The following is a 26,255-nucleotide window of genomic DNA, read 5'->3' as shown; positions in this document are numbered from 1 at the left end:
AGTTTGTAACTCCTGCACACGCTCTTTGTATTTCCAAATATACCAAGAAAAGGTCTGGTTCAGAACGTAAAGACTAATACATGATTATTTGTCGTCAGACTTTGCATGCTCTTTTTTTCTGACCCAAGCACACTTTGAAAGCAAAATCTCTGGTTTAGATTAAAATAGAGATATATATATATAGTTTTATCGGCAGAACTGGAGAACTAACTGTAAAGCTAAGGGCTGTGTTTAGAAAGCGTCGTTGAGAGACAGATAGGACGGGAGACCCCAAGGAAAATGCTAGTCCGAGTCTTGAGATGGAGAGACAGATTCCTTAAAAAAATCAAGAGCCTTAAACCATCCTGGATTAGCATTACTTAGATACATTCTCTAAATTTCAGATAGATTTGTAACAACGAAAAATATTCATCGGCACAAAACCTGAGTAACTCTGAGCAAGCATACAGCGAAAGCTAAAGCAACTGACTCCTCTAGATTACATTTCACTGAATGTGTATGTGACATGTGTACACACACGCACGCACACATGCACACACACATATATAAAATGTAATCCAAACTTGGCTTGTTTGCCTGCCTTGAAGTATTTATATATGCTTTCAGCTTTGCTTTTTGAGAGACGGCCTTTTTTCCTTGCTGTTCTACCATGGTGTTTCTCGGGAACCTTTTCTTATCTAAACTTCCACCAATCATTCCTAAGGCTAAGTTATGCAGACAAGTCATCACACAGATTTTCATCAAAATGACATTTTCCTTAACTTGAGAAAGCCTGGTCCCAAATGCTGAACAAATAATTTATTAGACCACAGCAAAAGTAAATAAATGTTTTCCTGCTCCAAGTATTTCATTAGCCAGAATTATTATACATGCGAGTCTATAAATAGCAAAACACGTATTGAGCCATTAATATCGCTGACATTCTCATACGAAATACTGTAATTTAAAGAATTTGAAACGGGAGGACATCTCCTGGAAGATTTCTGGCAAAGATAAAATGGGTAAACAGTGTCTGCAAACAGATTAATCACCCATGGTAATGGTACATTACTAACAATTTGAAAATTAAGAATATCTTCTCTACCTGAAATTTCTAATGACATCGACGATGTTATGCAAACACATTTTGCATATCTTTTAAGTCTATAAATTCTTATACTGTTCCACTTTTGCTTTTAAAACCCAGAAGTGCTGGACTCAGCAGAAGAAATGTGAGAAAATCTCCTACTTAAAATTACATGGACAGAGGAACTCCGCTAGTGACTTTCCGTGAAATTAATATACCGCTTGATTGTTTTTAAACTCTCTGCATCTTCTGAATTTTTAATTGCCTTTCCATTAAAGTGGAATACCCCTCACTTACTAAGGCTGAGATGGGTTCTCCAGTCCTTTCACCCCCGTAGCCGCAGTATCCTATTTTTTTATGGGAGCAAGGAGTGCTAGACTGGGCCCTATGGAAGCAAATATGGAAAATATTAAGCATTTCAAGCATTACTCTATCAAGTAATAGAGCAAGCACTGTGTTGTGTATTCTCATGCTTTACCGTCTAAGGAAAAGACTCTATACAGACTATGAGAGAAAAGGAGTAGGTCGTAAAAATCACATTTTTAGGTAGAGGAGTTGGGAAGTCTCGTGCACCTTTCATTGCTCTGACTTGTCAATTTTCGCCATATGGAAATTATTAGCTTAATACTGTAGTTCTAAATACTGCCGAGGAATGCTGATTTATAATGGATTTCTTACTCTTTGTGTAAAGAAATGCTAAACTACTATATAAACTGTGATTAGAGAATCTACACTCTTGTGTATAGGCGCGTGTGTGCCTGGGGTGAATTCTTCAAGCTCAGACAGGTGACATCTGCCCCAGTCCCCTCGCAGGTAAATCCGGCATCAGTGAACTCAGAATTCCCACAAAACGCCCCAAGTCTGGAGTAACTGGGAACACAATTTGGCCTGCGATTGAAAAAGTGTGCAGGAAAGATGCTGATGCATAAGGAACAAAATCCAGACATTCCAGATGATACATTATTTACTATTGAGGGATTTAAAAACACTACCTTAATGTAACAACGAAGCTGCCTTTGAAGGACAGGCAAAGTGCATTTTTTAAAGCACATCCTCTCTATATTTTGACCAGCTGCTCTGCACGTCCAACAGTTTGGTTTTTTTCTGCGAATTAGAATTAAATTTGATTGTCCCAAATACATCCCACTCAGGCATTCATGCTGAAAGCAGCAACAATTGTCAATGACCTTTAACACGCCTGCTATTCAAATTAGTGCAGATCATTAATCACACATAGCTTACATTTTATGATTCGTGTATCCTTCATTACCAACTTTCCCTCTCGCTCGCTGCCCCCCCACCCCCGCCCCTTTCCTTTATTCCGAGGGTGCTGGTAATAAGCACTGGAAAGGGCAGGATTTAAAGCCTCCCCCCGCCCCAATTTTGTTTGCTTCTCTTCGCTAGCGGTGCCGGGGCAGTTCGCGTCCCAAGTGCAAGACGGAGCTGGAGGGAGGCAGGCGCGGAGCCGGTGCGCCCGGGCAGGGCCGGGGCCGGGGGGCAGCTCCGGCGGGGGGCGCGGAGCCGGGGTGCCCGGGATTGGCGGGGGGGACGGGGGGGGGACGGGACGGGACGGGACGGACTCTGCCGGCCCGGGGCGGCGGCCCAGGGCGCTCCGGGGCGTCGAGATAACACCGACCCTCCGTCAAAAGTCCTCCGTGTCAATTCTACGTCATCGCACATTACGAGACAAAGAAAGAAAGAGAAAAAAAAGCCTCCACACCCTTGATGTCTAGTACCAAGCTTTAGCAGATTAAATTAGGCTTTCCAGCCATAGACTAAACATACTCCCCTCGCCTATGGCACACGTTTGGCGTGATTAAACTGAGCTTCGCAAACACGCAGGAAAACAAGAATTGGAACTTTTCAGACATAGGAGTGGTGGTGCTTTTTTGTTGGTTTTTTTTTTTTTAAAAAGCCATATGGCAGATTGATTTGTTCGGAGGTCTTTCAACTTCCCCAGCGTGGCTGTTGAACAGTATTCCTCTTTGATCTTGATTGAGGACTTTAATGTTGTTGTTTCTGCGCATTTCAATAGATCCATAAATATTTTACCAGTGGAATTCGCCCAAAAAAAAAAAAAAAAAGGGAAAAAAAAAGTTTCTAATAGAAATGCATCTGGGGCAACTCCAGCCCGCACCTTTCGCAGCGGAGGTACGTGGGAACCGGGGCGGCGGTGGCGGCGGGCAGAAGCGCGACTCCGCACCCGCACAACGCGGCGCCCGGCGGAGGGGCGCCGCGCCCGGCTTCCCCCCCCCCCCCAGCCCCCCCTCCGCCCGCTCCCGGGCCCCGCGGCGGCGGCACCCCGCTCCCCAACTTTGCGCCGCGGAGACAATAGTCGCCGGCGTGTGCGCTCCGCACCGGCCAGACCATTGCGGCCGCCGGGGGACGCGCGGCGGGGCGGGCGGCGGGCGGCGGCGGCGGGGCGGGCGGGGCGCGGCGGGCGCGGGCGCGGCGCGCGGGCGCGGCGGGCGGGGGCGGCGCGCGGGCGCGGGGCGCGGCGGGGGCCGGCGGGCCGCCCCCGCCCGCGCCAGTGGAGCCGCTCGGCGGATCATGTGCAGCGCGCTGCCGCTCGCATGCGGCGCATGGTTTCACCTTCAGGGCGGCGGGCGGCTCGGCGCGCCCTTCCCCAAACGTTGCCGCCGGCAGCGGAGGAGGTGAGGGGCGGCGGGGCGGGGGGCTGGCCCGGGGGGCGGGGGTCCTCGGGCTGCGCCCCGGGGAAAAAAAAAAAAAAACCAAAAACACAACAACTTCGTGCCCCCCCCCCCCCCCCCCCGAGAACGGGGAGTGTGTGTGTGTGTCCCCCGGTCATCGGAGCAGCTTCAAAATGGTAACTTTGCGCTGTTTCGCGAGGAAGAGGAGGAGGAGGAGGAGGAGGAGGAGGTCGGTTTTACTGCAGTGGTGGTGCTGGGGGGGGGGGGCTTGCGGGCTCTGGGAGCCTTTTTGGCTTTGTACGCTCCGTCAGGGGCGGGGGGGGGGGGCGAACTAGCGATATTAATCCATTAAGAAACAAAGAACAAATTGCCTCACTTTAAAGTAAAATGCTTCGGCTAGTGAAGGTGGGTGATGGGTCTTCGAGCCCCGAGTAGCCACTTAAATTATTAAGTGGGGTTTTTTCCCCCCTCCCCTCGCCCGATAGTATTGATTCAGCGTGTGCGTGAAATGCCCGATGTGTGGTTGTGTTGTTCCCCCCCCCCCCACCTTGTTTTTTAGCTACTCTCCGCTCCGTTGCGAGTCCATAGCTGCGTGATCCCCGTTACAGAAGTACACAGTTTATCAAAGGAAGTTGGGGGTGGGCGGGCAGAGAAAACAATTATTCACATATAGACAGCGAGAAGGGCTCGAAGGACAATGTCTCCGTAGCGATTATTTCCAGAAGAGGAAAATAGCCCATTGAATGCGGGTGGGGTGGGGAGAGAGGCAGGGAGTTTAATGTGTATGTTAAAAAAAGGGGGGGGGGGGAATCGGAGGGGGGAAAAGAGAGAGAGAGAAAAGAAGAATAGAAATAATGCAGTTCCAGACATTTTGTGCTATAAAAGATTTCCTCCTCCTCGTCCCTCCCTCCCTCCCCCCGCTACTATCTTCGGTGATAATTAGCATAGCGCCTAGTCGCGATCCTAATGCGAATTAAGTACTTGGGCAAGTTGAGGAAAGTTTGGATGGGTAAACTTTGCTATAAGGGAACAAGGTGGGGTGTTAAAATAGGCAGTACGTGTGGGGAGGCGTGTGGAGCATGACAGCCGGCCGTTGTTTTTCCCCTCAAACCAGCTAACCTCTGCAATTAACTGCTGGAGACAAACCCTGTGTTTTAAGCCGAAAAGTGTCGGTTTGGAGTCGGCACCATTTATTAGGAGCGTTAATAAGCTCCCAGCAGCAGACAGGGATCTTCTGGGGAATGCGCATTGTGTGTGCCCACAGCTTATCCTTTACATTACCCCTATAGATACGGAGGCGCTCGGGCACTGGGCGTGCAAATATAATTTTGCTCGGACTACTTTCTAAACATTAATTCTGGTCTTTATTTAATCCAGATGCAGGGTTCCCCCTCCCCCCCCCCCATTTGCTGCCTTATTGTTGGTTTACATTTTCTGAAAAGGCGACTGGTGTAACCTGTGGAATTTGAAATGCAAATAAAAGCCTGTGGGAGTTGAGGCAGAACAAATCAGCATTTATAAAGTGAAAAAGATTTAATGTCTTTGAAACCATTGCGAGATTTTTTTTTTTTTAAATAAGAACTGAATCGTGACGTCAAGTCGTTTGGGAAAGATTTTATTTATTTATTTATTTTTAATGTCTGAAACGCGGGTATGCGAAGTGCTTACAGGAAAAACAGATTACAAGATTAACATCTGTTAACATGATCGTTTATCTCCAGCCAAAAATAGGTCAGTCCTTTCTTAAGGAAACACGATTGCTGGGCGCATGATTAAATAATGAAATTAGGCTGATGAGTTCATAAATTAGACGCTGTGCCGACGTGCGTTAGGATCCGACCTGTGACAAAAATATGTAATTCGGGGTCCGCTGGAGAGCGGTGCGAGGTCAAAGTCCCTTTTTGGGGAGAGGCGCAACTCTCTCGCCTCCTCCTCCTCCTCCTCCTCCTCCCCCGCCCCGCTCCCCATCGCCAGGCGCTCCCCGCTCGCACCCAGGCCGCCGGCAGCGTCTCCCCGCCCCGGGAGCCGAACTCTTTCCCCTGCGAGCGGAGAAGTTTCCTCGGCGGGGAGGGGGGCGGAGGGGTGCTGCCGCGGGTTGGGGGGGGTGGGGGGTGGAACGGGGGACGGACGGACGGACGGACGCACCGCGTAGCCTCCGCCCCTCCGCCCGCGGTCCCCGCCCCACCGGGGCGGCCCCAGCCCGTGGACCCGCCCCCCGCCACCGCCCGGCCCCGCTCCGCTCGGCCCCGGGGTGTCGGGGCGCGGCGAGGTGGGACGAGGAGGGGCCGGGCCGCTGCCTTCACCTTGCCCCGGCGCTGTGCGCATCCTCCGCCCAGCCTCCTTATGTATATCCCTTCGCAGTTTCCCTCTCAGTGGCGGGGTTGGATGGGTTGGGCTTTTTTTGGAAGTGGATGCAAAAGTGCCCTTACGAAAAATCTCCTCGGGCCTGGCGGTGCCATCGGTATTTTTATTTAAAAAAAAAAAAAAATTTTTTTTTTTTTTTTTTTTGGAGGCGGATTCACTCTTCTAGAGTGATTCACTCTTCTAGAGGAAGATCGCAGCTCTTCGGAATTGTAGGCTGGCTGCTCTGCTCTGGGCTGGCTCCTCGGCGGTCAGGGAGAGGTCCCAGAAGCCTGCCCGGCAAAGGGCTGCTGCGCTTTGGCCCCATGCCACGGACTTTATTTCATGCTTGCTGCACTAAATGAGTTAACAGCCAAAGGGTTTTTCATTAACTCGACTTGGCAACCGTGTACTTCGTTGGCTTCCCCCCCCCCCCCCCCCCCAGCAAAAAAAAAGAGAAAAGCGTAATTTTAAGCAGAAGCTGAATGGCATAACGTGGGTTGATTTGGGGGGGAGTCTGTTTCTCAAGATCTTCCGTCAGATTTCCTTTGTGCCCCTCTCCCCGTGCATGGTGTATGGGTGGGTTGATAGCTGAGAGTTTCATTTTGCGGGGTGTGCATGTCTTGATTTTTGACTGTTGCTTTCCTGCAGTGCATGAAGGCCCCACGTGTCCTGGAGGGGGCCAAGCAGGAGGATGCTGACCCTGAGGGAGGGCAGCGACCTGCAGCCGCTTCCCCTTTATCTCCCTCCCTCTCAGCCCCAGGGGGGGTGTGTGTGTGTGTGTATGTACGTGCTGGGGGGCAAGCTATTGCATGCAGGGCAGGTGCACGTGGGGCCGGGAGGGGTGTTGCTGCAAGCGGGATGGGTGTGTGTGTGCATGCATGCAGGGCCGGGGATGGGGTATGTTGCATTGCTGCACGTGGGCCAGATGTGTGTGCCTGCAGGTCGTGCCTGGTATGGGGGGGCTGGGTATATGTGTGCACGCCGGGATGGGAGTCACATGGGTGCAGGTGTGTGTGTGCACGCGTGCAGGGATGGGGAGGTGCTGCATTGAGGCAGGTGCATGTGTGTACTCGTGCATGTGTGTGTGGCGCTGGGGATGTGCCCCACGGACGCGTGTGGGTGGTAGTGGGTGCTGGGGGCAGCGGCACTCCTGCTCCTCCGGGAGGGCCCCCCGCTCTTGCCCTCCAGGCTGGCTGCTGCTAGCGGACCAAAAATAACTGTATTGCAAGAGGTGGTGGGTGTTTTGGGGGGAGAGCAGTGCCGGGGAGGGGTGGTGGTGATGGGAGCAAAGGTTTCATTGAGGCAGGGAGTATTTTGGGAGTTTTGCTCCTGTAGTTTTGTCCGCAGCAGCTGGCCGGGACGAGTCGTCTCTCGGTGAGCACTGCTGCTTTGTTTCCCGCCAGCGTGTCCTTCAGCTCTGTCACAGCAAACCCCTGGCCGGCCAGCCTGGTCGTGCGCCGCTCTGCGCACCCCATCTTGTCCCGCCGGGCAGTGAGGAGGGGTGGGCCGCGGTGGGTTTTGGAGCTTTCCCCCTGGTAAAACTGGAAGCTGAAGTTGCGTAGGATCACCTGTGGTGTAGTTAGTATTGCCGTGCAGTTATTCCAGGAGACATCTTTAGTTTCACAAGAGTAGCTGCCATAGCCATCTTGAATGAGCTCTGTACAATAAAGTGATTTGTGTAGAGCGTTGTGTTACTGGCATGGTGCGCACCTTTACTAGCTCCTGGTGTAAAATATTTTTTAGATAGGTCTCAAAATTCTTACCTGGGATTTGTTTTCAAGCCTTTAGTTCCTATAAAACTGAGTGATGTTGAAGTGAGATCTAGTTAGTGATAAGTACTATGTGGTCTGTGTGAACAATAGGACATTGTAACCCCACTCTAAACTGTTAGTTTAATATGCAAAGATAATGCTTACAAAAGGAAAAAAGGGAGAAATTAAACATCAGTGAGAATAACATTGTCTTAAGGAATGATCCAAAACACGTTTTGAGAGGAGTGGTATTTGTTAGCATGGCTCCTATCTCAGCTCAGCGCGACCTTCTAAATTGCTGTAGGCGACTAAAACAGTATGCATCGAGAACTGCATACGGTCCCTCCGTGAATATGAACGACTACTTCTCTGTGCATCATAGAAAAGAAAACAGTTTACTTCACTAAGGTGAACGCTGCCTATTGTTATTTGCAAGTGACCTCGGTAACAGTGCAGCTGGTTGGAATGGAGCAACAGCAGTGACATTCAACTTTTGTAGATTAAAGTTTTCCTGTGACAGTGACTAATGTCTTTGCTTTAAAAATTGGGTTCATTGTATGTTGTTATAGTTGGTCATAGTATCGTGCTGTCACCAAGATTTAATAATAGCAATTACCAGTACAGAAGTACTCGTTGAAGGGGTGAAAATGATTGTGCCATCGTTCTGAATCTCTGCCTGTTGAACTGCCCGTAAGTGCAGCCGTCCCTCATTTTAGCAAAGGAAGATGTTTATGCCTTACCTACCACTTTACAGATCTGCTTCAGAAGCAGGGACATTGGCTTCAATTGACTGAAAAATGAGTAGCCTTTAAAATCCACCTTGCTGTGGGTGCTTGTGTAGCTGGTACCAGAGGGGGCAGCCTGGAAGAGTATCATCGGATGAATGATCTAGTCACCAACTCTTGCAAACTTTGGGCAGTCTATTTATTCGGATTTTTTTTTTTAAAGTCTTTATGTGCAGGTGGCTTCAACAGTTATCTATAGTTATCTGTGATCTTAACTGGTGAATTTTATGCTGAGGTCCCATCTAATGGAGGGCATCTATATTTAGTATGATCCAAAACCTGTCAACTTTGAAAGGCCTCGCTTCTGTGAAGACTTAAATTCATGCCAAGGACTTCTAGGACTTCTCTGGGGTTACATACAGTATGCAAAATGAGCCAGTGCATAAGCTTTTGTGAGACCGTGATGAAGTCTGTATATGTGTACTCAAACTGGAAAGCTGGGTTTGACTATATTGTTTCTTAAAGTCATCAAAATAGAAAGCTGAAATACAAAGTGATTGCATTTTGCAGGAAGCAACTTGTCCAAACTTGCAAATTTTACAAGTAAAATGTGCCTGTGTAAGTTTCTGAGACACAAGTATGAATTTGTAGATACATACCTTTTAAGCCTGAATGGGCATTAGATTTCTGCACAGAAAGGGGAAATGGGCTACTACTGTTTTTCATAGCTGTGTGATGTTCCTCAGTTGGATAAGAGCGTGTACAACCATCCTACAAATTGACTTGTTGCTTGTGAGCCCAGTGCCGTCCCCTGATAAGCATGCTTGCCACTCCCATTGACTACTGGGAGTTGCATGAGGGTGTCTCTGGGTGGAATTACAGTTTCTGTATGTGAGTCTGAAATTCTTAACAATATTGGCAGTTAAATCAGCTAAAACTTACAACAGAGATTATTTTTTTCTTTCTTTTTTTACTGTAGCCATAAACTTAATCCAGATAATGAATCACTGCATGGCAAAAAAAAACAGGGGGAAAAAAAAAAAGGTCACATTTATTTGATTAGATATCTGCAATATAAATATTTGAACGTTGGAGCAACATTGCTTTTTCAAAGCAGACATCTTACATGCTGCAAATGTTTATACACTTCAGTGCTAGGATAAAGCTGTTCTGACTCAGTCTCTGAAGGCAAAATTCTGTTTTTCAGTTACCCACTGTAACTGCACAGTAACTCTCTGGGCGTCATCAGTCCAGTACTTGGGAGTTAGAAAGACTTAACAAATAGCAGTATTTCTTGATTGTCACTTCTATGTTAAAAGTAAATGAGACTTCCTTTCCTTTTCCAGCAGGAGCGATTCTAGTAAATATTATGTTAGTGAGCCCGCGTTAAAACATGCTGGTGGATTATGGTCCAGGTAGTTGACATTGCCATGGCTTTCATTAGGATGATGACTTCATTGCAAATATTTACTTTCATTACCTAACTGTTAGTCAGCAAAAGTTGGGTCTCTTGATCTGCTGAACCTGCTTTGCTATTTGAAGCCAATGAGCTCTGTTTTTTTGATGCGATGATTACTCAACGTCGGTTATTCGTTTTTTGATGTTGTTTACATCTTGGTTATCTGTAGAGGCCCATCAGCATTGTTACACACTTCATGTTAGCAGTTTCTCCTTGCGTTCCTGAAACTGTATTACGGCAACAGTGCTTATGCAAATGGACTCAGGGCATTAAGCATGTGTTCTGAGATTAAATTAGTGTGCGGATGGACAACGCTTGCATCTCTTAAGTTGCTGCCAAACTATTTATTGCCTAATAATTTCTAGCAGGTATTTTACAGCAGTAGCACTGGGCTGCTGTAAGACAGTTCGTTTGTTTACCGCTCCTGAGTCATGAGCTAACATGGCAAATAGTGCCTGTTGCAGGAACACTGGGACAGTGGCTGTTTACATGGTGACGAAGTCACGTGTTAATGAAGACACTGGTCTAAACTGTTTTAAGTCTTATGTTGTGAGGAACAGAGGGTTTTTACTCTGGATTCAGAACCGCTTACGTTCTGATGACTGCTTAAAATCCATTTTTGCTAACCTTTCATTAAAGTGATTGCCTATGGAAAAGAATCTAATTTGTATCAGCGTAGGTTAACGCATGTTCAGCAAAATCCGTGTTTCATTACGGGCTGTTGCAGAAGTCAAAGGCCAGACGTTGCTGTTGTACAGTCCTCATAAACCCACGGTAACTTTAGTATAGTGACTCTGAATTTACAGGGCTATGTGTGGGGATGAATTTAGCACACAGCACTTAGCTCCTAATTAAAGCTTATAGTATTACATCCGTAATCAGGGCACTCTTAGAATCTCTAAGAAATTACTTTTTTCTTTGTCTACTCTTCTCCCTTTTCTTTCTTGCCATCTTGCTGTATGGTGTTGGGAGCTTGCTTCTCCGTGTTGGGGCCGTCATGTTTATGTCCCAAAGGAAATGTTTTCCAGCAGTGTACTCCAAATTGCAAAGTAGAATAATTTTGTGGCTCCCCAAATCTTTAAGGCCAGTTTCTAAAATGATCTAGCTTTTAATCTTCTTTTCAAAGTAAAACAGAAACAACAAAGAATATGTAATTACAATTTGTAGCTATTTTTAGGCTCCTGACATGTTTCATTTATAGTATAATGATAAAAACAAATACTCAGCACAGAGGCTAGACGGACAATTTTCAAACCAACAGCATCCGCTCCAGCTACCCTGCGTGTATTTCATAAGTGTTTGCTTTGGTCCTTTTTTGTTTTTCCCCTGTTCTTTTTGGTTGGGAGTGTACCAAAACTGTATGTTTCAGTACATGACTGGGGGGGTGCAGAGAGGATGAGAACTCTGTGTATCAGGCAGGTCCTGTTGGGAGTGTTTGCTGAAAATCGGATCGTATGTCAGCAAGTTTTAATGTACTGCACACACACATGCATGCTTGGCTTTTCCGGCAGGTAAAATAAAGGAAGAACGGTGAGTTGGCTTGTCACTGTTTTTACACTGCATGGAAATGCTCATGTTGGCTTATTACAGGGATAAAGCTGACTTAATAGTAATTTTTCCTTGTCTTTTTTAAAAAGATGGTGAGCAGTGAAGTGGCATTAGTTCTGAGTAAAAAGAGAGAGAGACTGGTGGAAATTGAGGTTTTAGTCACAATTGTAGCCTCGTTTTAAAATAATCACGTTTGTTTATTTAAAAATAGATTTGGGAAAGAAATTAGCCATGTTCTTTGTTTTTAAAAGGGTAACGTGTGTGCACTCACCATATGGTAGCATTTAACCCATATTGTATGAGCTGACAACAAGTCACATTTATGCTCTGATTTATTTTAGTGTTTCAGAATGTTCTTTTTCTGAAATCTAGTACAATAAATGATGCATTTAGGATTGTGCAATGTAACTGTGTCTTTAGCTGTTTTGCCTCATTGTTATAATGATACCAGGTTCATGAGTAAGCAGGTTTTTCCCTTCTGAAATAATTTCCTTAAGAAATAGTCAGGCTCTGAATGTTGAAATGATTTGCGGGAAGAGTTATGAACAATAGCCAGTGACACAGTGTGTTGTAAAAGGATCGCGGGGTGAGGTGTTACGGTCTCTGCTGGCTGAAACTAGAGCTGCTCTTTTGATGGTTGAGGATGTGCTTGGAAAGACTTTCTCCCCCCCCCCCCCCCCCCTCGCCGGCTCCAGTCTTTACACAGAGGGTGCTTAGTTGTCTGTTTTAATGGATGCATTCTGGCTTCCCTTGCGGTAGACTGTGAGGCACCTGTATTGGTGAGCTGGTACCAGTACTGGCAGCCACAAGTATGATAAAACCATGAATCAGGCAGCTTAAGGATTGACTTAAACTATGCAATTAGGGAAATAAGGTCTCTTATTTTCCTTTTGGATTTGGAGCCCCTGGGACTTGTATTTTTAGGCTTGTTTTCCCCCATGCTGTCCTAGCTGTGCATGTCTTCAAGGCTTCAGGAGATGGGGCTCTACTCAGAAGTGCCAAGGCGTGCAGTAAACAGGAGTTAGCCCCGTACGGTGCGTCACATGAGAACTTCCAAAAGTCCGTGACACTCCTCGGTGAGATACCAGTTGCTCACCAGCTGTCGCTTAAAGTCGTTTCTTTTAACCTTGGAATACAAAAATATTTCAACGAGGTTATTCACATGTTTGTGTGAAGTATCTATAAGCATACCGAAAAACTGCTAAGCTTCTAATTTCAACGTGGTGTTTGAATACTAATGTATACCAATTAGGAACGGCTAACATCATTGTAATTTATGGAAGTTGAAAGCAGCATTAAACACCACCCTTCCAACACTAAATACAGCTTTTCCTCCTGTGTGTAGCTGCTTACATGAAACCAAGGGTCTGTTGTCCAGATTGTTGTGCTAGCACGTTCATACATCCTTGGAGAAACTACCAGTCTCGTGTATTACCACGTCAGCCCCTTCACAACATCCTGTGTATAACTGTACCTTTAGCTGATTAATACAATACTTTCTTGGTACTGTTTTTAATGACTCTGCTAATGCTTATTTTAAGACCATTTTTAGAGAAGCGTTTTCATCGCTACTGAGAAAAGCTGTATGAAATCTATAAATACTTAGTTTAATTAGATTTGCTGTTTGTCTCTTTTTTCCGTTTCCCCCCAGATAAATTTTACCTCTGTAATGAATGCTGTGATCTTCAATGCATAATTTATATTGACATTAATAATGATACTTGGAGAATGTTTTAATGCCGGTTTGAGAAAACACGACGATTTATGCTGTTAACCCCAGTCCCATTAAATTTGAACAGATTTTAGTAGAGCGCGCCGTGACTGTCGGTGGTATGATGAAATAACCCGCTTCTTCTCGTTGTGGCAAGCATATTGGAGAGTTCATCTTATCACGAACGGTACGTACCAGGTGTCAAGTGACATGCCAGACACACAGCTTTGTTTCTGAATGACTCCTTCCAATTAGAAAGTAATGGCTTTAACGGGATCAGCCGAGTAATCGGAGTCTCTCAGTTCTCCAGTGCCAGGAGGTGTATATTTGCAAATGTTATTTATTTATCTGCTCTTTAATGAGTTGCAAAATTGTTGGTAACCTTGGGTAAATTTAGGGAGGTGGGTGGGATGGAATACTATGTGGAAATTGTGGGATTAATGGTTTAGCAGTTGGGATTAAAAATAGTCTCAGAAAATTACCCGGTTGATACTGAAGCCAGAATCTGTTAATGGGGTTACAAGCAGATTGGTTTATCAGTCATTTATTTTCTAGGTTGATTAGGGATTATAGGTTGCCATGTATTTGTATCACAAAAGTAAGCAGTGCAAAAGGCAAGGATTGCTAATATTTCACTTCAAGGTTTCGTGCACTTAAAAGGAGGGTGTCTGGAGCTCAAAAGTGTCTTCTAGACTGTGGGTAGCCTTTTCCCCCAGATTTTGATGCTCTGAAGTGGATGTCTAAGGAGCCTGGGTATTGTAAAGAGGTGGCTTGGCTTGTTAGAAGTCTGAAAAACAGAGCGAAAGCAGTAAGGTAATCTGTGAGATTCATGCAGGCCACTAAGCACGAAATTGTAAATGCCTGTTGCTGAATTGTCTGCTGTTATGTCTCCTACTGTTTCAGTGCAGAACTTAGGGCATTTTTTAGTCATGATAATGTATATGATGCGCAGTCTGTGCAATAGACTGATGACTTCTGTGTGTCCTTCTAGTGGGTTGACCCTGGCTGGATGCCAGGTGCCCACCAAAGCCACTCTATCACTCCCCCTCCTCAACTGGACAGGGGAGAAGAAATAAAATGAAAGGCTCGTGGGTCGAGATAAGGACAGGGAGATCACTCACCAGTTACCGTCACGGGCAAAACAGTCTTGACTTGGGGAAAAATTAGTTTAATTTATTACTAGTCAAATCAGAGCAGGATAATGAGGAATAAAACCAAATCTTAAAACACCTTCCCCCCACCCCTCCCTTCTTCCTGGGCTTAACTTTACTCCTGATTTTCTCTACCTCCTCCCCCCCCGAGTGGCGCAGGGGGATGGGGAAGGGGGTTTGGGTCAGTTCATCACACGTTGTCTCTGCCGCTCCTTCCTCCTCAGGGGGAGGACTCCTCACACTCTTCCCCTGCTCCAGCGTGGGGTCCCTCCCATGGGAGACAGTCCTCCACAAACTTCTCCAACGTGAGTCCTTCCCACGGGCTACAGTTCTTCACAAACTGCACCAGCATGGGTCCCTTCCATGGGGTGCAGTCCTTCAGGAACAGACTGCTCCAGCGTGGGTCCCCCCCTGGTGTCACAAGTCCTGCCAGCAAACCTGTTCCAGCGTGGGCTCCTCTCTCCACAGGGCCACGGATCCACAGGTCCTGCCAGGAGCCTGCTCCAGCGTGGGCTTCCCACGGGGTCACAGCGTCCTTCGGGCACATCCACCTGCTCTGGTGTGGGGTCCTCCACGGGCTGCAGGTGGATCTCTGCTCCACCATGGACCTCCATGGGCTGCAGGGGTACAGCCTGCCTCACCATGGTCTTCACCACGGGCTGCAGGGGAATCTCTGCTCCGGCGCCTGGAGCACCTCCTCCCCCTCCTTCTTCCCTGACCTTGGTGTCTGCAGAGTTGTTCCTCTCACATATTCTCACTCCTCTCTCTCGCTGCAACTGCTACTCCCCTGTAACTTCTTTTCCCTTTCTTAAATATGTTATCCCAGAGGTGCTACCACTGTTGCTGATGGGCTCGGCCTTGGCCAGCGGCGGGTCCGTCTTGGAACCCGCGGGCATTAATTTTATCAGACATAGGGGAAGCTTCTAGCAGCTTCTCACGGAAGCCACCCCTGTAGCCCCCCCTGCTACCAAAACCTTGCCAAGCAAACCCAATACAGTCCTGTTCTAACCTGCAAACAAACTGTCTTCATGTGTACCCCTGCATAACAAAGTCTTTTAACTGCCACTTGTGTATTGCCGGTCACGCATTCGTCTCTGAGCTAGGCATAGAATTGCAAACCAGGGCGTCCCCTCTGAGTCTTCATAAAAAGATGAGAGCCACGATGGAGTCTTTTAGATATTACTCTTATCTTCTGCTATCTAGCTGAGGAGACGCTGTGGCTTTCACACTCTTTGCTACCTTGTCCTGGTGTACAGCTTGAGATAACCTAGTGACATTTATTGGCTTTTTCAGTACTTGCCAAGTGAAATGCAATGAAATGGCAGGTGAAGATTTCTGCAAATTTTTAGCTAGATTTGGAGCACTGGAGAAGATTGGTGGAGAGACTTGTGACAGTTTTCGCTTCCTTGGCTCTGACAGAAAATAAGGGGGAGAACAAGAAGTTTAAGAAGAGAAGTGCCGACCTGGTTTGATAGAGGAGTGGAAGATACTAGCTAAAGAGGAATCCACTGGGGACTGGCCAGTCTGGCAGGCTGAGGAAAGGGAAGGAAATGGGGTCCTTGAGATGTAAGAAATCAGTCTAATTCCTTACCCTTCTAAAGCCTAGGTCCTCTTCTCCCCTTGCAAAAAGCTTGGCCAAGCCTCCTGCAGGCTCTGGGACTGGGGTCCAGGGGTCAAGGCTTGTATCACCAGACTGGAGAGGCAGACAGATGGTTATCCCCTTAACATGGCTCTTCTGTGCCTGAGTTTTGTGCTCCCAGAGGATGGGAGATGGGAGAGGGCACGTAATAGACATGGTGAAGGATGGGCAGCCCAGGGCAGTGGCAGGATCAAGAAGTTTGTCTGAAGTTTGGTTCGAGTCCTCTCCCTTGCAGGTTGTTGTGCTGACCAGCGCAGATTACTCTGCAGCATGTAGGGACCCTTCAGCAGTCTTGCTGGCTCAGTAGGGTCGGGAACACTGCCCTCCGAGCTGGTGCTTCCCCTGCACAGGAAAAAAAAAACATCACTCAGAAGAGTCTCTGTCCTCTGTTGTCCCCATGGAAGAGGACACACTCTCTCTTAAACTAAACTATCTTCAACATTTAAGAAAAAGGACAAGATGATCAGAAGTGGGAGTCTGACAGCTAAGAAGATGCTAGACATGAAACAGATTTTTGTTGTTCTTACAAACCTGGTTTATTCTGCTTTGTTCAGTGTATTTTACACTTTGGAGAAGAGAACAGTATTTGAAGGGCTGAAATCTCAGTTTCTCATTCTAACATGCAAAATGAAGTTTTCAGTTTGAATTTTCTCAGTAATCTTTTAAAAAGAAAATATCTATATGGGTACAGGGTTATGTGAATGTGGAAAAAATATATGAAAAATAATTTTGTGGAGGAGCAATAAAAATGCTCTTCACACAGTCATGCCTACTTTACTTCCATGCTGTTAGGGTCTAGTAGATTTTGACTAGTGTAACTCAGAGTTTTCTTGTGGAGTCTTAGAGCAGCTCTGCAAAGTTTACTGAAGACCAGATACCCAGAATTACTTTGTGTAATTCCACCCACAAGGTTACACCTTGCATTTGGGGTAGTGGAGCTGTGCCAAGATCAGCTGGTTGACAGGTAAAGATCTCTCAGCTGTGTCACGGCTGGCATCAGCATTGGGTCTCTGCAGAGGCAGTGGTGCAAGCAGCAGCCGTGGCAAAAGCTGGAGGAGAGGAAAACGCAGGGCGTGAGGAGCCTTAAAGGAAAGGAGAATGTAACAAAACCATACAGAAATAAGAGGGGAGAAAATGGGTGTTTGGAGGAGCCGTGGATGTCCAGGAAGACTGTTGAAGGCAGAGAACCAGTTTCCCCTGTACCTAGGGATGCTGGTTTTCTGTAGGTGGGTGTCTTTGTTCTTTGCTTCATCAGAAATTACCATGGCAGGAATCTGTGGTTATCTGTGTTAAGGTAGTAAAAGGATCGTTGCCCCTTGGTGATGCTTTTCTTCATGAGCGGCGAGGCTGAGGTGGCGGCTGGAGCTGCCTGAGTCATTGTGTCCCCATACAGAATTGCGGGATGTCGCTGTCTGGGATGGGTTAACATGGTCTAACTGAGATCTTACTTGTTTTGTTTCCCATGGCACCGGCCTGCTGGGTGGTCTCTGCCATCCCGCAGCAGCACAAGAAGGAGACAGGGAGTGTGCCGAGCTGTGTAGGAGCAGGATATGGAGATACCTGGTGTTTGTCTGGTGCCTAGCATGTGCAGTCCTGCTCCATCACCAGCGGTCCTGGGAAAAATTACAGTGCAAATAATTATGGTGGTGGGGGTTATGGAGAGGAGATATTAAGCAGAAGGAGAGGAGGAGGTTGGCCAAGCACATGTGTCTGCATGCGCGTAAAGTAACTGAATTTTTCTTCTGTGTAGTTACTTTAAGGGACTTAAGAGTTGGTTCCCACTGCACAAATCACTGTTTATCGTAGACTCTCTTCCTACCCCTTGTCCCCCAGATCCGCTTTGCTCTGCAGTCCCTGTTTCCCGGCTGCTGCGCACTTCTGAACTTGAGCCGGTGTCAACATTCAAAACCTGAAGGTGGTGGAGACTTGGGATGAGTGGGTGGATGTGGCATGTTGAGCATGAGAGTTTTTGGAGGAGTAATATGAAGCGGAGCAGGTTTGAGTTCACGATGAAAATGGGAGCGATCTGAGTGTTGCAAGGGGCCTGTGAGAAGGATGGGGCTATGCTGAGAAACTGGGCTGTTGGCACAGAAGAGCTGGGAGGATGGGAGGCGGGATGCTGACAGCCACCTAAGGCTGATTAACTTTTAGCACTGGCAGCAAACTTCCTTAAAAAAGAAATTGCTGTGAATGAATAGAATTTGTTAGGACTAGCTAGGTTTGTGAAAGATGCGTGTCAGCAAAACCAGCCATTAAAAAAAAGCACTTGGGAAGTCTGTTGTTCATCCCCCGTCTTTTCTGTGAATACTCATGAATCTGTCCTAAAAGCACATTTTCTAGACGTGACTTTTACTGCTATGACCTTAACTCTGATTACTTTTACAAAGAATGTGCTGGGTATAATGTTTCTGGTCTCTTAAAAAGAAGTAATAATGTTTTAAGCATTATAAAGGAGATAAAATGAGGACATGCAGCAGTTTCTTTTTCCAGGCTTCTGTAGTTTTGATCAGTTCCTTTTGCTAACAGTCATCCTCTAAATGAAACCACAACATGATTATCAGGTAAAGGTGTGCGGGAACACAGCAGGCATCTGTTTTTGTCTGACACAAAATCAGCGGTTTAGGCTTACAGAAGATTATGATTTATCAGGACAGTATAATTATAGCTGTTGTCATACGGTGGCACCCAGTAGCAATGATGATCTGTTGCTGTTGTTCCGGGATGTGTACAAACACATAGTAAGAATCAGTCCCAGGACTTGATTGTATCCTCTCTGTGTACATGTGGTTGTATGGATCCATTAATGGGTCATTAAAATTCTTCAAAGCATATCTGCTGTCAAATTAAATGCTAGTAAATGTCTGTTAATTATCACAGCCCTCTTCACAATAATAAGTTATTAGAATTGAATTTACTGTGCATTTTACTAGAGTAGGGGGGAAGCCAACTTCAGCGTTTGATCCTCAGCTGGCGTTTGAACGTGTAACCACAATACGAGGCAAAAATTTGGTGACAGTCTTACTGGTACTGAAGGCTGCCTGTGTGTTGATGCTGTGGAAGAGCTTTCTGCTCTCCTCCAAACTCGAGTGGTTTCTGTGCGGGGACCAGTCCTGCCCCAGGCTTGCAGGAAAACAGCACTGTGGGGCTCCGGTTCTACATCGCTCCGTGGGTGCCTAGAAATGTGGTCAATGCCAGTGTACCTGGGTCATCCCAGAAATTAACCTGCCAGCTACCTGGAAAAATGAGGGTGGTTCATCTGTATGTTAGCCCTCTCCGTATCTTTTACGGAGGGGTAATAGTGAAAAGATGACAGTGAAAAGTCACACAAGAGATGAGAGCAACCAAGGAGGAAAAAGTTTGGCATGCCATGTAGCATGGGTGTATTCATATGAGTGCGGCGCTTGCCTGTGGGGTAGAGTATTGTTTACGTAATTTTCCTTCACTGCAAAGATACTCTGCTTCTGCAAACAGCAGTAGCAACTTCTTGGTTTTGGTAATTCAGCTTATTTGTAAGGGCTGCGTGGCATAGTAAATATGCACAGATACAAAGCTCACTTTTATGTATTTTCTGAGCAGTGCAGCTGGGAGTAAAGTGGTGCTGTATCCCATGGACATGTAAATGGCTTTGTAATTTCTTCTAGACACTGGTCAGAAAACGATACAAATTCCATTGCTTTAGGACCTTGTATCAACTTGACCCCAGAGACTAAGTGTTGCTCCGTTACTCTGCATTTCATTGGTGTTTCTCCACTGACTTTAGTCATGTTAACTTAAATTTACATCAGCATGCGTGAGACTAGAGGTTAGCATTCGGTGTGCTAAATATGCACTGTGGCATAGAAAGTGTAGCAGGATGATAGGGGACTGAGCCAGCAGAAGGAGAGATGCTAATGGCATATATCTTGTGCCTCTGTGTACTTCAACCCTGTACTCCCTGAGTCATGTTTAGTCCTGGTATAGATAGGTACAGCCTATGCTGAGGTTATTCCTACCTCGAGGTCATGGCATAGGTTCGTTTATCTCACTTTCTGACTGCTTTTCTCTGTAGCCCATACTACCTTGTAGGTTGATGATGAATTCATGGCTTTTAGGTAGTCATGTCTGCTCCTGTGCATGTACACACACACACACACACACTACTACAAAATAAAACCTTCAAAGCCCTCACCGAATAATCTTTACTGACATCAGTGAGCACTTCTTACTCATCTGAGGAGTCTCGCTGACTTCAGAGGCACTTTCTAGTGAGTAAGAGTTTGTCAGTGTTAGCAATGGTTACCCAGCCTGGCCCCATAGGGTGGTGTTACGAGTCAGTCATCCTAAGCTTGGCATTGCCTGGGTGCACACACACAAAAAAAGTGTTGGTATTATTAGGCCAGGACTTGAAAAATGTGAAATTGTTGATTTCACTTCTGTTATTGATGCTGGCCATCTGTTTAAAACCAGGCAAACAGAATACCTGCAACCTTGTAGGTACAAGTGCCTCCTTGGCTGCACGTGATGACGTAGAACACTTTGTGTTTATGACAGCGCGCTGTGATGTGCTTCTGTCCCCTTGCCTACCCCTTGGCATCGCGGGCTGGATTCTCCTCGACTCTTTGCCATCAGTACCCGCTGACGTGGAGATTTCAGGGGTGCAGCTCAGGCCAAGTTGGTCCTCTGTGTATACAGGACATACACCTGCACGCTGTGTGAATATATTTGTTTAAAGAACAGGTCAGTTGTTAAGAGAAAATGGTACATGACTTGTTAGGTAGTGGGAAAACGAAGGCAATATTGTCGTGATGACAACTTTAGAAACAGAGTTTGTTTTCTGTAGTTCCTCAAATATGACAGAAGACACCTAGCTAAGTATTGTTAAAAAACGTACTCGCTCGCTAGAATAGCAGTAAATGTATGATAATGCCAAAGGTAAGAATGCAATTTAATATAGTGACTCCAGAATCCTGTAGTCGTTCAGTATTTCTGCTTCTCTTACCTTGGTAAAGAGCAAAAGATTTCCTTTTTTTTTTTTTCCTTCCCCTACTTCCAGCTTTGCAGAAGTAGGTTGTTTGTAGTCCTCTATAGTTTTGAGGTTATACATTAGCAAGCATCGTATTATTAACCCTTGCAAGTCAGTGTTGATTTTTTGGTAATGTAAGCATAGTATATGCCTATACATGTGGAAACAAAAGTCACAGGTTTATTTTAAAACTATAAAGGTGGATATGTGGTGTTGGCAAGAACCAGAGTGTACCCTAAGGCATCCTTACCTTGCCAGTTGGGATTTGAGCTTTTATACAAGTAAATTTTATTGTCTAGGTTAAAAGCCAAATTCATTGAACCAAATTAATCTCTGGTTCATTTCCAGTGTTGGCAGAGTTTAACCAGGGACAAATGTAGCTGTTTGGTTAAACATTAAAGGATGTTATTGATTTGATATTTTTAAACTAATATTAGAGTGAGCTCAAAATTAAATAGATTTTGAAGTTTTTGCATGGGGTTGCCATGCTGCCACTAATAAAATGGATCTGTATTTATTTATTTATTTATTCAACATACTTGCCATGAATACAAAGCTTGTAATTTAACACTCGTCCTTGGTCTGGCAAGCTGATCCATGTAGGCAGATGCTAGTGGCCACTTGGAGACCTATTGAACTGACAGCAAAGATTTGCTCATGTGGGTCAGTCTGTACAACCGGGGGTTTAGTTTCAGAGGCAATTAACGATTCACTATTACCTCATTTTAGAACTCAAATAATTGCTTTGCTTATTCAAGAGAAGAAACAGTGCTTCCCTTTGAAACGTTCCTAACTAGGGTGTAAAAACAGGTAATTCACATTAAATGGCAGCAGAAATGGTTTGTCTACTGCATGAAACCCCTATGTTTATGTATCGGCATAATCCATCCATTAGTTTATGGATTCAGAGTCTTCCTGGAAGTGTCACAAATTCACAGTGCCCCCGAGCGCTAGATTTAGCACTTAACACTCAGATGTAGTCTTCAGCTCTGTAAAGTGTCTGGATCCTTACAGCTCCCCGCTGGCTGTGTTTTTCAAGACGTTCGGGCGCTCAGTATCCTTCCCAAGTCAGCTGTAATTTATGCTCAATCAGAGGAGTCTCAGGCAGCCCAAGTGATAGCATTGCAGTTATCCTAAGGGACGCTGTCATCTTCAAGATGACTTAAAAGCCTAGTTGGGTATACAATGCAATATCAGTGTGCAGGCTAGCCCTGCTGCTGCTGCAGGCTGGGGGCTCGGGTCCCGGCTGATGCATCCACCTCGATATCTGCAGGACTGCAGAGTGTGTCTGCTGCAGGTGCAGAGCCGGGAACTGAAGGAGCAGCCGGGAGTGTTTGTTCCTGTGGATTTTTCTAAAAGCGATGAGGAGAAGGTGAAAGAAGGTTTAGGAAAGCTAAAATGCCGACTTGGGTAAATGAAGCAATTTAATAAATGCACTGCTGATGTAGCATAGGTGAGGTCTTCTTGCCCCATTGCTCCACATGCCCCATCATGACAGCAGGAGTGGTTGAGCGGGGAAGCGCGTCGCTACTCTCCTCCCCAAGTTTTCATGCTGCAACCCCTATACGGATGTCTTTTGGCCAAAAATGTCTCTCTGACGTCTCTTTAGGAAGCATGTTTTGACATTTCCTGTTTGCATATGTGCTTAGACGAAGTCACTGTACGTGTCACTGCAAAGACCACTCTTTTTTGGTGTGTGGTTGGAAGACTCCAAGGCAAAGAAGTCAGAATTACTTGTTCTTAAAAAAGTAACTAACTCATCCTCCTGAAAACAGCATAAATGTTAGGAAATGATGTATCAACATTGAGTTTGTCTGGGGAGAGGGGATTTGTTTTAATATGACTGTTTTGTTTTAGAAAGTTCCAAGGGAAGGACATCATATTAGCAAGTTTAAAAAGTTTAGGCTAATCCAACATGGTATTTTAACATTTTCAAGGAAGTGCTTGCTGTGGTGTCAGGTACACCCATTTTTCCCAAAAGTCACTACTTCTTCATAGATGAGCAGTTTTACTTAGTTGTGTGGTCTCAGTAGGAATGTGCAAATATTAAGCTTGTAAGCAAGACTGATGTATTCACTAGATCCTGTTGTCAGTATCTGGAGACACATATGGACATGGAGTCTTCCCTGTTGTGTGAAAGTAGAAAAACTTTCAGGCTTTGAAAGCAAAGTTCAAACTCCAAGGTCATCTTCAGAGAGCAAACAATAGACCCTCTTGCCCAGCCAAAAGTAGAGGTGTGGGGTTTTTTTTTTGTTCTTTGTTTAAGCACAACGGTATCTCCACTTGGGCACTTCACCGTGACTGTTGGTGGAGAGGTGACCTTAACAGAGGTCCTGGGCCGGATCGGTTCCTCAGCCTGGTGTACCCCTTCTTTCAGGAAAGGGTTGCTATAAAATGCCTGAGTTGATATTAAGAAAGGTGTGGGTTTTGGTTGTGTGGGGGTTTTTTTGTTTGTTTTTTTTTTGTTTGTTTTAAAATCCATGTGTATTGTTTCTTTTGTGGTTGTGACACTCATACCTGTGAAGACCAGGTCTGCTGAGAGACATCGTTAACACGCTGGATGTCCTATGCAACTTTGCAAGGGTGAGGAGGAAGGGGTTTGGTTGGGATGTAGCAATTGGCAGGTATGCTCAAATGTTGTAAGGCCAAGTCAATGCAATCACCAGGGTGCAGTCAAATTCGGTTGTCCTGTGCTTAGTTACTCTTCCTGTGGTTGCTGACAGGTGAGGCATCCTGTAGTGTAGCAGGTGTCCGCATGTTTGAGCTAGGTCATATGGTACTTGATCTTACTGATTTAATAATCTGGAGAGGTTCTACAGCATAACAAAAAGAGTTTGCATACTTCTTCAGATTAACAAGATCTGTCTCTCAAAGCAGGGGATTAAGATGTAATTATTCTGTATTTATATAACAATCACTTGTGTATGCTAGGTAGCTTATATAAGCTTTTCTTTAGGATTGTTTCTTGTTACTTCGTTTTTAAAAGCTATTAGGTGGCTGAGAAGTTGGTTTTATTTTTTTAAATAAAATTTGAAGATAAGATCAAGCTATTTCTTTCCTCTGTGCATAGGATGTGACCATTGCAGTGGCGCAAACTGAAATGAAAGCATCGTTTGCTTTATGCTGACCCAACAACATCGAAGTTGTGTCTGTTGCTGGAGTGCCTTGTGCTGTGTGGGTCTCTTATTCATCCTTTCAAGCCCAACGGGCTAGGCTTCTTGAGCAACCTAATCCCTTAAAAAAGAGCCTGTCCCTCGTGGTGTGGCGTCCTGGTTTGTCGCAGCAGTGGTGCAGTAGAAGACAGAGCCCGGGCGGAGGGACAGAGGAGGGAGAGGTAGAGATGATGTAGCTGTGAGGAGGCAGGGAAGGGCAGGGATATGGCGTGGAGGTGGTGGCTCACCTCCACTGGAAGTGTTGAGACGTTTTTGTTTGAGTTGGGGAGTGCTTTGAAGTCCTCTGGTGGAAAGACTGCCTCCTCGCCCCTAGTCTTCGCTTTCAGGTGGGTAGGTTTTTCTACCTACACTTTACCAGAAGTGTAGGTTTAGCTGCTGTACTTTACAAGAAGAAAATGTTTCCTGTGGCAAACAGAAATTGCATACAGAAACCCGTGTTTGATTTCTCAATTCTGAGTCTCTCTGTTCTTTCAGAAGAAGAGGTTTGATGCACTTGTTTTTGTTCCACTTGTTAAGTTTTAAAGGAAAAGATTCAAATTGTACTATTCAAGACCATGTAAAATATTTAACTTGTCATCTTGGCCAGCAGAGGAGACCTGAGGGAGTTGGGAGGTGGAAAGGAAGAGGAGACAAGATACCTGTCTAGTTAAAAGCAGTGGTGCAGTGAAGTTAAAGACCCTTTAGCATTTTTATGCCAAAACTCAGACGGCAATTTCATTTCCACTGTTGATTGACACGATCGTTGCCCCTGTTGCAGCATCTGACTAACTGTGAGGAAATACCCGAGTATCTCCTGATTGCTGACGACGTCTTGGTGACTTCATGCAGTGATGTCCCTCTTTTCTCCCAGTGGGGCCCAAACGCATGCAGCTGCCTGTGCTTTCCTCCATCCACAGGTGGAGAGGAGCGAGCGCTGGGCTTCATCTCTGTGCTGCTGCCCATCCTCGATTAAAACTGTTACTGCCTCCTCTCGGTGGATGGAAGTACACCTCTGGACATTGAACACTAGTGTCTCAGTCTTCAGTTAGAAGCGTAGGCAGCCCTACCTACCTTGGGCTTGTAAAAATCGCTACCCCAGCGGGTTTTATTGGATTCCCTTCTTCTGTTTCTGTTTGTTCTTCAGCACTTGAAACTTGCCGCTGTTTGAATTTTAAGCATGAAATATTAGTTGCTAAATAAAACTTCAGTTATTCGTATAAATTATGAGGGAAGCAGTAACAGCTTCGTGTTTCTTACTGTTCTGGTTATGCCTGCTAGAAAACTTTAAGGAAATATATGGAGCTGTCAAGGATGTAAAAGCAAGAGAGTCTTGTTCTTGAAGAGAAAAGACTTAGATGGCTGATGAAATCGCAGCCCTTGGGTGCTGCGGAGAAGTAAATTGAAGTCATTATGACATTGTGGCAGAGAGCGCCTGATCTGCCAAACTGTCAGCGTTTGATGGACGTGGTATCTACTGACATGATGTTGCACGAGCGCCAGCCAGTTTCTCTTTCTGTCAGCGTGGTGTTGATACTGCCAAGTGCCTGTTATTCCCTCGAACTATTGCACATGTTAAAAAAAAATAAGGTACTGATCAATACGATAAGTGGGCAATTTATGTTTGGTGATTATCAAATGCGTATTGATTTGTCTTTCGGTTATGGGTGTGTTATATTAGGAAATAGGTGATTGAGAGGGTTGAAGTGTTGGTAAAAGATAATTTTTCTAAATTAAAACATAAACATTCGCAACACTTAATAACTTGCAAGATATAAATAGTTTCCTGACAGCTTTCAGGCATCAGTTTCGTTTGGGAGCTGACTCACTAACACCCTAAAATTGAGGAGAAGAAAAATCAATGAAAGTATCAGGAAGTGACCTTTTTTTTTTTTTAAAAATGTTTGGTGTGCTTTTTTTGTTTGTTTGTTTAACATAGCACAAAGTGAGCATCCCAAGGAAGTGATTTTACCACCCTGCTATGACTAAATGCCTCCAAAGCAAGTCTGGAAGCAGGTTCTGAAAGTGGAGATGCAGCAGAAACAAAGGCAAAGGTTGAA

General features: G+C 45.6%; 1 protein-coding gene across 2 annotated transcripts in view; it reads left to right on the top strand.

The window, feature by feature from the left end:
- The first annotated feature begins 3,689 nt into the window (after positions 1–3,689).
- Positions 3,690–26,255, top strand: part of ZNF516 (zinc finger protein 516) — a 105,775-nt gene continuing 83,209 nt past the window's right edge. For both annotated transcript variants that reach the window (XM_050891614.1, XM_050891615.1), the window contains exon 1: positions 3,690–3,720. The gene's annotated coding sequence lies outside the window, so the exon portion shown is untranslated. The remainder of the gene's footprint in view (positions 3,721–26,255) is intronic.

This window comes from Gymnogyps californianus, chromosome 2, assembly GCF_018139145.2.
Source record: "Gymnogyps californianus isolate 813 chromosome 2, ASM1813914v2, whole genome shotgun sequence".
In the NCBI taxonomy this organism is placed as follows: domain Eukaryota; kingdom Metazoa; phylum Chordata; class Aves; order Accipitriformes; family Cathartidae; genus Gymnogyps; species Gymnogyps californianus.
This window is presented reverse-complemented; position numbering and strand designations above follow the sequence as displayed.